The 11,636-nt window shown below is 30.6% G+C and overlaps 1 protein-coding gene across 3 annotated transcripts in view; it reads left to right on the plus strand.

Annotated features, from left to right (window-relative positions):
- Positions 1–1,760: 1,760 nt before the first annotated feature.
- LOC124954627 (odorant receptor 22c-like) overlaps positions 1,761–11,636 on the plus strand; it is a 49,576-nt gene continuing 39,700 nt past the window's right edge. Inside the window, exons 1-4 of one of the 3 annotated variants that reach the window (XR_007102594.1) lie at positions 1,761–1,818; positions 2,588–2,725; positions 3,317–3,545; positions 4,163–4,337. The gene's annotated coding sequence lies outside the window, so the exon portion shown is untranslated. Of the gene's footprint in view, positions 1,819–2,587; positions 2,726–3,316; positions 3,546–4,162; positions 4,338–11,636 lie in introns of those variants that run through there. The other 2 variants (XR_007102593.1, XM_047507845.1) reach the window with 2 other exon arrangements.

The raw sequence follows: 11,636 nt of genomic DNA on the forward strand, positions 1-11,636 counted from the left end.
GAAATAGAATTCTGCAAAAGGAAAGAGAAACAAAAAATAGTGGAAACTTGTAGAGACTTCTTTTCTGCTATAGAGAAAGAGAGTAAAAGAAAGATAGTGACAGAGAGAGAGAGAGAGAGAGAGAGAGAGAAAGAGGGAAGGGGGGAGGGCGAAGGGTAAAGGAAAAAGTAACTTCAACGATCGAATCGAATCGCTAGTTTTAAACTGCACCCGAGGAAGTCCACCTCCTCCCGGTGATTGCTTTTCGCGTTTAATACGAAACAGGGCGTAAGTCAATTTGTATCTTACGTAATACGTGCCAGGCAGCATTCGCGTTCTCTTTCTTTCTCTTTCTTTTTCTATCGCCATCTCACTTTCTCCCTTACTCTTTCCGTAGGGCATGATTTTCTCGTTTATCTCCTGCCTCTCGAGTTCTTCCATTTTACCTGCCGGCGTGAAGTCGAAAGCTACGCGAAATTACAAAATCTCAGTTAGATCGATAAACTCGTCCGATGAATTTTTCAACGTTAGATGAATTTCTTTCTCTAATAGTGTCACATAGAAATCACATAATTTTCTGTTATTTTCAAACGAATCAATGTTACTATATGCGTTCACTTCGTTAGAACTTTCGATGAAAATATAATGTTTCAATTTGTATTAAACGATCGATCGTACAATTATTAAAAAATATAATGATAATAACTTTACAACTTTTGATACATTTTCTAACCTTAATCTTTTAGAAATTATATAGAAATAAATAGATAAATAAGCAGAGATATTTAAGATTTGAATTTTATATAGAACATTTATATTTTAATCGATTGTAACAAATTATATCGATTAAAATGATTCTATTTTAATGTAACTTCTTTTAATTTTTGTTCGAAGAACTTGATGTAAAAATAGGAAAAAAAAAAAAAAAAGATAAGCACTATATAAAAAAAAGAGAGAAAAGAAATAAAAATCGTCGTCGCTCTGAGCGACATCTACGTGAGAAATATATATCGATTGCAAATTAAAATCGAATAAATTGATACATTTGATTATGTTGAACAAATCAAATGTACATATTCACAGAGAGTTAGTTAATGAAATATTATATGAATTGTAAAATCATAAGAATGCGAATGTAAGAATTTTTGTACGTTTGAAAAAAAAGAAAGGTCTCCATATTTAAGAATAATAAATCTAATAATTTAAATTATATTACTCACGAAGAACGCTATTGGTCAGATGGCCTTCTAATTGATAATCGCGGCTCGTCATTGGTAGATCTCCAATTGTCATCGTTGTTCTAGTTTGGACGATACCAAAGTTGTCACAAGATATACATCGTCGTTTTAATTACAGGTAATTAATATATTTTTATTAACATACATTTCCCTTAAGTATATCAATCGATCGTTAAACTTTTCATTTACACGAAATGTGTTATTAGCGAGGAGATGATAGCAGCGTTTAAGAAATATTCGTGATAGAAAAAATGACGTTTCATACAGAATGCATTTCGCTCTTACATTTTTCTCTCGTTCGAGATCTTACTTTGTTACGTAAACCATTTCAATCGTTTATTTTCGTGTTTTTGACATGAAGAAATATCTGTTACGATAGATTTTTAGACCTTTTTATTGGATTTTTGACATTTTCAATATTTTCCAATAATAGATAGAAAAATTATTATGAATTTATCGATCTATTATTGGACCATTGCGGGGTGACGTTATACGCATGCGCGGCGAATATGTCTAGACACGTTGCCGATCAAATCACCGCCATTTTGATTTCGCAAATGCCGACAGGTTGCAGAAAGTATCGTCGTCCTAATAATTACAGGTAATTAGAATATTTTTTCTAACGTACAACTTCCTCCAATATATCAATCGATTACCGAACACATGAATTATATTTGATCGTATTCGCAAATCAAGATACCATTGCGTTCAGGAGATATTCGCACAAAATAAAAATAGCGCCTTGGTGTTTTCATATTGCTATTGCGTTATATTTCGTTTTCTGAATTTTTTACTAATATTTTTGCAATATCGTTACTTTTCTCGCTCTTTAACGATAAACTAATTAATAATTTTTCATTAATTAACCATCATCAATCGTATTACATATTATGTTCGATTTTTATATACACATACATATATATGTATATACACACACACATACACATATATATATATATATATATATACACATATATACGCATGTACTAGCATATATATATGTACGTATATATATACATACAAACATCCTCTATATGGATATATATATACATATCATATTACAAATATATAATTCACTTTATACTCTATTAATAGGATTTTATATTTTTAAAGTTCAAAGAATTTTACGTAGCGAATAAAAGCAGCAGAAAATATATTCAATGGGAATAATTTGTAGTTGTATAACATTATACAAGTAAGTCTATCTTTTTATAATGACGTAAAGAGAGTCCTAATGAGAGAGAGAAAGAGAAAGAGGGAAAGACAGAGAAAAGAAGATGGAGAGAGAGAGAGAGAGAGAGACAGAGAGAGAGAGAGAGATAGATCAATAACATTTAGCATATAATAACAAACTGGTTGTGAATTTCCAGAAATTTCTTCGGCAGAGGACGTGATAAAGACAATCGAGGGTCCGTATCCCTTGAAGGTCAGGAGAAAAGTCTTTTCAGTTCTAAAGAGTCTCTTCGTGCATATACTTATCTACGAGGCATCGATTAATTTTCTTTGAGGTATGTATTTTATATTATTGAATATTTTAATTTTAATATGAAACATATATATATATATATATATAATTATTTTTATTTATTTAATATTATAATAAGTGTATCATTATATATAGGAAAGTATATAAATTTGTATTAATTTCAATCGGTTCCCGATAATGTCCCGATAAATAAAAAAAGAATCGCTTAAGTAAAGTTACTGTTTGTTTGGCAACTAAAATTTGTCTAAAATATATATATATATATATATATATATATATATATATATATGTATTTAAATCGATTGCATGCAAGGCAGTCATAGAGTCAGTGTTTGTTAGTATGAAGTTTTGTTATTCTGTAATATTATATAAACAGTAGAGAGATTCTAGAATTAGATTCAGTGTCCGTTCCGTAATAATTTGTATCATAACTTTGGTGTATTAAAGTCAGTGCATTAAGTAAGATGATTCACGAAATGGTATATCTATGTTTTCACAGGATAAATTTTAGTTAGTAAATTTCTTAATTCCGTAATAATTTTACGAATCTTTTTATTAAAATATATATTAATTAAAAATTTGTTGTTGTTGTTTTTTCTTTTTTTTTTTTCAGACAATGCTTGTGTTCTCGTCAAAAAGTTTAAATCTACTGCAATTTCAACCTATAACTTAATACTACATCATTTTTGACCTATGTACTATGGATCAATCTTTCTTAATTTCGTTGGCCTACAATGCGAACGAGTGTTTTGGAGCCATCGTAGAATTTCTTAAGTAGTGAGTGAAAAAATATTTAAACTTTCTCTGGTACTTATCATGCCGAGGACGAAAGATCCGAATTGGTACGAGTTACTGGTTGTAATCTTTTAATTGACGGTGAATAAATCCATTTGTGGTTTTATTCACGAATGATACATTTCTTTTTTATCTTGTTTTATTTATTATTAGCTCAGGATAGGGTCTTCTCGTTTGAATATAGTTATACTTAGAAATGTATGTATATATATATATATATATATATATATATATATATATATATAATTCATTTATAAATTAGCAGTTTAACTAATTAGTTGAAAGTACATATAAAATATATAACATAACTTTGGATAGCATTTCGTAAACATTTCGATATATATATATTGTTATATTTTTGTATAAAAATGAACGAGAAGACATTTGCAACGAGTGGATTCTAGAATGCAAGTGACAAACAATGATCACGTTAATTAATTAGAACAGACTGTTGTAAAACAGTCTCTTGTAGGAAGGAATCACTCGAGGAATTTTGAGTAAAATGTAAATATAGAATTTGGAAAATTTTTCAAAGTTATCACTTTTACTATAAAAATAAAGTAATGACATTTTTAATTAATTAAATTAAATTTTATAATTTTTTAAAAGCAAAGAAAAAGGTAGAGCCATTTGATAAGTTTAACCTTTTTTTTTTTTTTTTCAGCTCAAGATTTTCAGCTGACTAACTAATTTATTTTATTACGAGTACAATTTATTTCAGAGTAGAATTTACATACGTATATTTCAAAGAGTTCATCGAAATATTTTTTTTCTTTGTTTAAATTCAAATATAATTTGAGAAATATAAATACGTCATTATAGCAATGAATTTAATCTTTTAAAAAGATCATTTGAAGTGATCTTTTTTTTTTTTTTTTAAATGATTTATATTTACTGACTATGAATTTCTTTCTATTGACAAAAAAAAAAAGAAAAAGAGAGAAAAGAAAGGGAAAAAAAATTTCCATTTATTTCTTTTGCGATGGAATGCAACGATAAGGAGTTTCTTAAGTGAGAAAATACGCGATGTCGGTTGTAATGTCTTTACGAAAAGCCTATAAACGATTTAGCGGTAATGGAAGAGGACATAGTATATGCCCAGGGGCATGGTTGGTGTGAGCGACCGAAATAATAGGGCAATTGTTATGCCACAGCACGGTAGGCAGAGGATCAGAATACGACGTTCTCGATAAGACACGACCCTGGGCATATTTAACGAACTTACACTTTTATGACCGCCGGACGTCTACCTTCCAGGATCTCTCTACGATCGATTCGAGATCTTTCTTATCGAGAATTTTTCCACAATTGCGAATAAATAAACATCAAAAGTTCATAATTTATTATCTTTAATAGAAATCAACATTTTTATTCCTTTGTTTATCGTACATATATATATATATATATATCTTAGGTGGACCGGAAAGTAATGTCGTTTCTGCGCATGTCGATATTTAATTGTGATTAAAAATAAAAACTTGTTAAAAATGTATTCGTTTGAATTTAATTTAAGAAAGCGACATTACTTTTCGGTTCCCCTAATATATATATATATATATATATATATATATATATATATATATTTGTACTGTAATAAGATGATAAATTTCGCACGTTCTAGTAATATAAATAATTTTCTTAAGCTTCCTTTAATTATGAGATTTAATACAGGACGGGCCAAAAGTTCTTAGACTTTTGTAGTTTTACAATCTGAAATAAAAAAAAAGTCCCGAAGAAGATTAATCGATTATTAAAATGGCCTAGAAACTTTTTGATCCAATCCTCCAGATAAAAACTTTGTTACATTTGTTTCTTAAATAATATCACCCTTTATTAAATGAATATTAAATTTAGGATATATCGATTTGTTTTAGTATGTTAAGATTAATTGCGTTGAGAAGATAAAAAAAAAAGAAGAAAAAAAAGAAAAAAGAAAAAAAGAAAAAAAGAAAAAGAAAAAAAAGAAGAAGAAAAATCTTATATTTCCTCTTCCTGATAAAATGAACGGTATTTGTATGCGTGCATAAGATACCTACGTTCACATATCGTGTATTATTTGATTATATAAATTCACAAAGGATTACGTAACACGGGTGTATATAATAGATTCAACACAGCTGGTCTAGGTTTTCTCGTCTCAACATCTCAAAATTACACTGTAGATTTTCATAACGTTCTGTAATTCCGACGGGTGGTCTTAAACTTTCCAACGGCAGCTTGCGTTACTGTGGTTGAGATGAGAAAATGAGAGAGAGAGAGAGAGAGAGACAGAGAGAGAGAGAGAGAGAGAGAGAGCAAGAGAGAGAGAGAGAGAGAAAGAAAGAAAGAATGAGAGAGATAGATAAAGCGACAAAGATAGAATTTGCGATCTTAATTTGTTTTTAGATCGGTCAACTCTGACAAATTGTTTGTAAAATTTATTATCGCTGTAGAATAAATTTCTAATTTCGTTATTACATTTTTAAATTGCATGTGGATTATTTGAAAAGAAAAAAAAAAAAAAAAAAAGAAAAAAAAAGGAGTTTCGAAAAAGAAAAGAAAGTCATTTTCGAATAAGCAAATCTTGAAAGGTCGGTGGAGAGATCCTTTCGAAACGCAAAGCAGAAACGAAATTCGGTACGGAAGATAAAAGGACGTGGTCGCTTTACGCTAGACATCCGTCGAGACCACGTTTGAAAGAACGACAGGATTACGTTTCCTTCAATTTCCTCTTTTGAGGATGAAAGGAGACACTCGACGGTGCGTGCATAGTCTCTCTATACTTTGTCCTATTATACGAATCGGAGATAAAAAGTCTCTAGCGCAAGTTTAATAAGTTTAATTCGCGATATTAATGTCACAATAAAAAATTAATATATTATATGGAAAATATTTATCTAATATTAGATATAAAGTTGAATAATAATTTTTCTAATTCGAACTAATATCTTTATTTCACAAGACATTTTACCTTAATAAGAATCGATAATTATGAGAGCGACGTTTAGATTTTTCGATAAAGTATTATTTAATTGATATTTAATTATTATTATTATTATTATTATTATTATTATTATTATTATTTTTTTTTTTTTTTTTTTTTTTTTTTTTTGTAGATGTTCCAATCTCCTGTAATTCATTTTATTTTTGTGTTCAGTATAATTATACTGCAGTAATTATTATAATTTATAAGATATTAAAAAACTTCGGATATGGAGTAATTTATTTTGGTGCGATAAAATGTGAAATAAAATTTTTTAATTGCAGATATAATATATAAGTTTATGAATTTAAAGTTACATATCCATTATAAAAGGTTAACTTTAATATTATAATTATTATTGAAATGTTATAAGAGACTTTTACCCTTAATATCATTTCGGATTATATAAAATGGAGATTTTCTTGTTACACATTTAATATAAATTTGTACAATATCGTAGCGTATGTGTAATAAAAGGCAAAAGTAAAAGTAAAAGTAAAAGAAGAGAAAAATTGTAGATTCGAATGGAATTAATTAGAACTGGAATCTGATCACGAAGAGGATCGAACGTGCGTGGATGAGAGGTGGGGAGGTGGAAACGCGATTACAATTCCAGAATACCGAGCGAGTCAAGCCTCAGCACGTTCGGCTTCACCCCCCTCGGAGGTATCGCGATTACGAGTCCGTACGGGCCATTAGCTCGCCGTTTGAAATTCGTAAACGTATTGCGGATTCTCTGACTTCCGGTAAGGGTCCATATTGCTGTTCGATGGATTCCTCACGATGCTTTCCTCTCACCGTTTTGAATACGCTTGAATCATGCCACTTGAACGCTTCTGAGAGATTCAATTGTGATCTACAATTATCACGTACGCCTCTTAATAGTATTCAAAAATTATTTAACGAATGAAATAATTCAAATTTATAATCCTACATATTAAATTGAAATGACGAAATAATTGCAAATCAAGAATATAGGCAACATTTTGTATTAGAGATAATTACGAGCTTTATCAGAAATTTTTTTTTTTTTTAATGCTCCTGTACGTATGTTACTTTTTAATGTATTCTTGTACGAATGAATAGCATATATGATATATATATTTATACATATATATATATATATATATATATATATATATATATATATATATATATAAGGAGTTATAAAAGATTTATATAGAAATGTATGAATTTTTTACTTTATATTCAGACACAAAAGTAATAATGATTTTGAAGGAAATGATGGTATAATTATTATTTGTTTGTCAGAAGGAATATTTGCTTTAATAATTGTTTGAAATTGTTATAATTCGAAGCTTGCGATCCCTTTGTCGGCTAACGTCCAGACCCTTTCTTCCAAGTTCGTAAACGGATTGCGGATTCAGTCGGCAAACTGCAAGAACGTTCCTAAGGTTACTTGATTGCATGGATTCTCTTCGTTAAATTCGCACCGATAAATGTGGTTTACGTTCTATAAGTATGATTCCTTCGGTACTCATCGAAGATATTCGAAGCATTCGTCGATGTCGAGAACTCGATGATATTTCGATATGAGATCGATTCGATATCGAGGGACATTTATACCAATCGAATACAAGTTACTGAGCTTGGTGAGAAGAATTTCGTAGATATTAAATATTTGGTAGATATTAATAGGAAATATCGTCGAAACGAATGAGATTGGCTTTAAAATAAAAAATAAAAAAAAGAGAGAGAGAGAGAGAGAGAGAGAGAGAGAGAGAGAGAGAAAGAAGAAGAAGGGAAAAAGAAAAAAAGAGAAATTATTCTAAAGTTATTAAGGTAATAACTCTAAAGATTAACAAGTCGTTTTACTCGTCCTACTTCTTTTTTTCTTTTTTTTTTTTTTTTTTTCAATGGTCATCGCACGTCACTAACCGGACGTTTCTCATCGGTTTAAATCGGCTTCTATTTTTCAGAGAAATAATGATAAACGAGCGTGAGAAGCTCGTTGAATGCATTAATGCGAGAATAAATCAGAGCGCGAGTTTCCCGTGATATTAAATTATCAGATTAAATTACAATTAATGAAATCTCTACTCGGTCTATTCGCACTTCATATCATTGTTTAACGCACGTACTCGTAGCAACGACGTGGCTGCGTATTATCGAGTAATGTTTCATCACTTTCGAGTGTATCTGTATTGTAATTCGTAATTTTACGATTTATTATTAAAAACAAATAAAAATAATCAATGAGATAAGTCGTATAGAAAATCATTATTTTCTTTATATATTAGTTATATGAAGACAATCGTTTATTATTTTCTCACTTTCTCTCTCTCTCCCTCTTTCTCTCTCTCTCTCTCTCTCTCTCTTTCTTAGTCATTATATTACTAAGATATATTTTATTTGAAATTATATTTAAATTGATTGCAACTAACATTTCGACGAATAGTTAAGAAGATAAAACGTCGTTGGAATTCTTAGATTTGCGGTAAATCCGACGAAGAGCAAGAAATTGAAACGTAGACGTAGAGCGAGCTTTCTCCTTTTCCCGAACGAAAAACTTTTTCGTGAGTCAAGAGAAAGAAGGAGAGTTTCGTTACGATGGTATTTTCTTCTTGGCATATACATATATACATATATACACGTATACATATATATATATACATATGTATATATATATATATATATATATATATCCATAGATATATGCTACAGAGACAACATCCTTTTTACTTCATTTAAAAGAGAAAAAGATTTCAATATCGGAGATATGGTCTTTGCATGAACGCATCTTCTTTCTCTTGTCATTCTTTACAAAGAGATTCTTTTAGAAAAAGAAAAACGGAAATGAAAAACGAAATGAAAGCTGATGGAGGATCAAGGGGGAGGGGGAAGAATGAGAAAGAGCGGGGGGTAAAGTGGAAGATTTTGAACATTTGCATAGGAAAAAAGAAAAGCATCAGAGAATTCATGTGTATGTGTAATGCGAGCGTATGTGTATATGCATGCGGTGTTATGGGAGCAGTGGAGAGGTAAGGGTAGCGGGAATGGAGGGTTGAGATGGGGAAAGAAGATTGTTGAGAGAAATTCGAATCTCTGAAACGTGCCAATGCTTCGATTTGTTCATAGTGGACAACTATTGCCGAGTTATTCGAACGAACGTGTTGTTGAAACGATTCTGGAAAAGCTTTCTTAGTTGGTATCGTCCGACACGTTTGTTCGTAATGTTCGAATAACTTTGTTTGTACAAATCGACTAACATATATACGTCGAGAGAGAGAGAGAGAGAGAGAGAGAGAGAGAGAGAGAGAGAGAGAGAGAGAGAGAGAGAGAGAAATAGCTAACTTCGAGTCGAATAATACTCCTCGTCTCTAATAATCTCGCAAACTTTCAAACATGATGCTCTGCCGCGAAAAGACGAGTGATTTTCGAGTCGAGCTTTTATTCCCTTTCTTTTTTGATTATTTTCTCTCTTCTTGTTTTTTTCTTTGTTTTTTTTTCTTTTCTTTTTTTTTTTGCCTTCTTTCTTTCTTTCTTTTATCAGAATCGAGATAACGAATCGTCGTCCTCTCGAATGATTATATCGATCGGTCGATCGGCACGTACGCGACGACGTCCGCTAACTTTTCTTCTCGAAGATTTTCCAATCTTTTGGAAACTCTGACCAATCTTTTTCTTTTTCTTTTTTTTTTTTTTTTGGCCATTACAATTATATCATCATCAGTTTCTTATCTTTTATTCGTGACTTCTTTTTTTTTTCTTTTTTCTTTTTTTTTTTTTTATCGACGATCTACGAGTTCAGTGAATTATGAGATAGTTAAGAAATCGTATAGAAATGTTTGTTTTGACGAATAAATCTATGCCATAAAGATTATAATTTTACATTAAAGATTATAATTTGTTATTTAATATTTAATATTTTTCTTTTTTTTTTTTTCTTTCTTTCTTTCTTTCTTTCTTTCTTTATTAAACGAAATATCGTTAGCTGTTAGAATTGATCGACAAAAGGTTATATTTTCACGTTAACATTGACCTCGTAGTGCAAAGGGGTTAAATAATAATTGCTAGTATGGTCTAAAATTCAATTGTTCGTAATTAATAAATTCGTTCAACCAAATATCTCGAATTTCGAATTATCACACAGGAATTAAAATCAAGATGGGATATGTATTCGTTGAGTTAGTATATCAAAGAAAGAGAGAAAGAGAATTAGGGGTGACCTAGAGGATTGGCCAGCGGCTATGAAACGTATTATGAAGTTACCGAGAGAAGAAAGATAGATAGATAGAGAGAGAGAGAGAGAGAGAGAGAGAGAGAGAGAGAGAGAGAGAGAGAGAGAGAGAGAAAGAGGGTGAATTTAATTCATAATCCAGCACAATACACCAGTTTGCCGGGAGCTTCGAAGCTCATGAACCTTTCACCAAACCCTTTTCTTTCTTCCTCGCAAGCTACCTATCTACCTAGCTCTACCTAACTACCTACCTACCTACCTACCTACCTACCTACCTACCTCTACATAGCTATCTACCTAGCTACCTACCTATTTTGCTACCTAGCTAGCTACACTCCGAAAGGATTCACGAAAATCGCTCGGTTAAAATGCCGTGGAAAGAACTCCAACATATTCGGTGCGTTCAAGAGCACATTCCACGTAAATGTCGGACATTTAAGTAAATATCTTTCCTTCTTGGGAAACATTTTGACTACGGAATAACTGAGATTTTAACCATCGTTGCTAGAAAGATCTTTCTATATTCGGTAAAGCAGACCGATTCTGTGTTACAATCAATCCTTTCGTGTTTCCTAAAGGAATGAATTCTTTGAGATATTTATTTCTTCTTCGTTTTCTTTCTTTCTTTTTTCTTCTTCTTCTTTTTTTTTTTTTTTTTTAATCAACTTCCCTTTCATCGTAAAAATCATTCAATCGATAAATGTATTGATCACTTAGAAATAATTTGAAATGACGATAGGTTTATGAATTATCGAAGAAGAAAAATAAAAAAACCGGTGGGGTGGGGGGAGGGGCAGGGGGAGGGGAAAAAAGTATTAATTATTAGAAAGAGTAATTTCTTTTTTTTTTTTTTTTATTTTTTTTTTTTTTTATAGTGTTAATCGATAAAATGCAGTAATGTAGGAAGACGCATCTCGTTTATTCGTTCATTTTTTAAGGAAAAACTTTGGTTATATGATAGCCTCGAAGATTGGC

The sequence above is a fragment of the Vespa velutina genome, chromosome 15 (assembly GCF_912470025.1).
Source record: "Vespa velutina chromosome 15, iVesVel2.1, whole genome shotgun sequence".
Taxonomy (NCBI): Eukaryota; Metazoa; Arthropoda; class Insecta; order Hymenoptera; family Vespidae; genus Vespa; species Vespa velutina.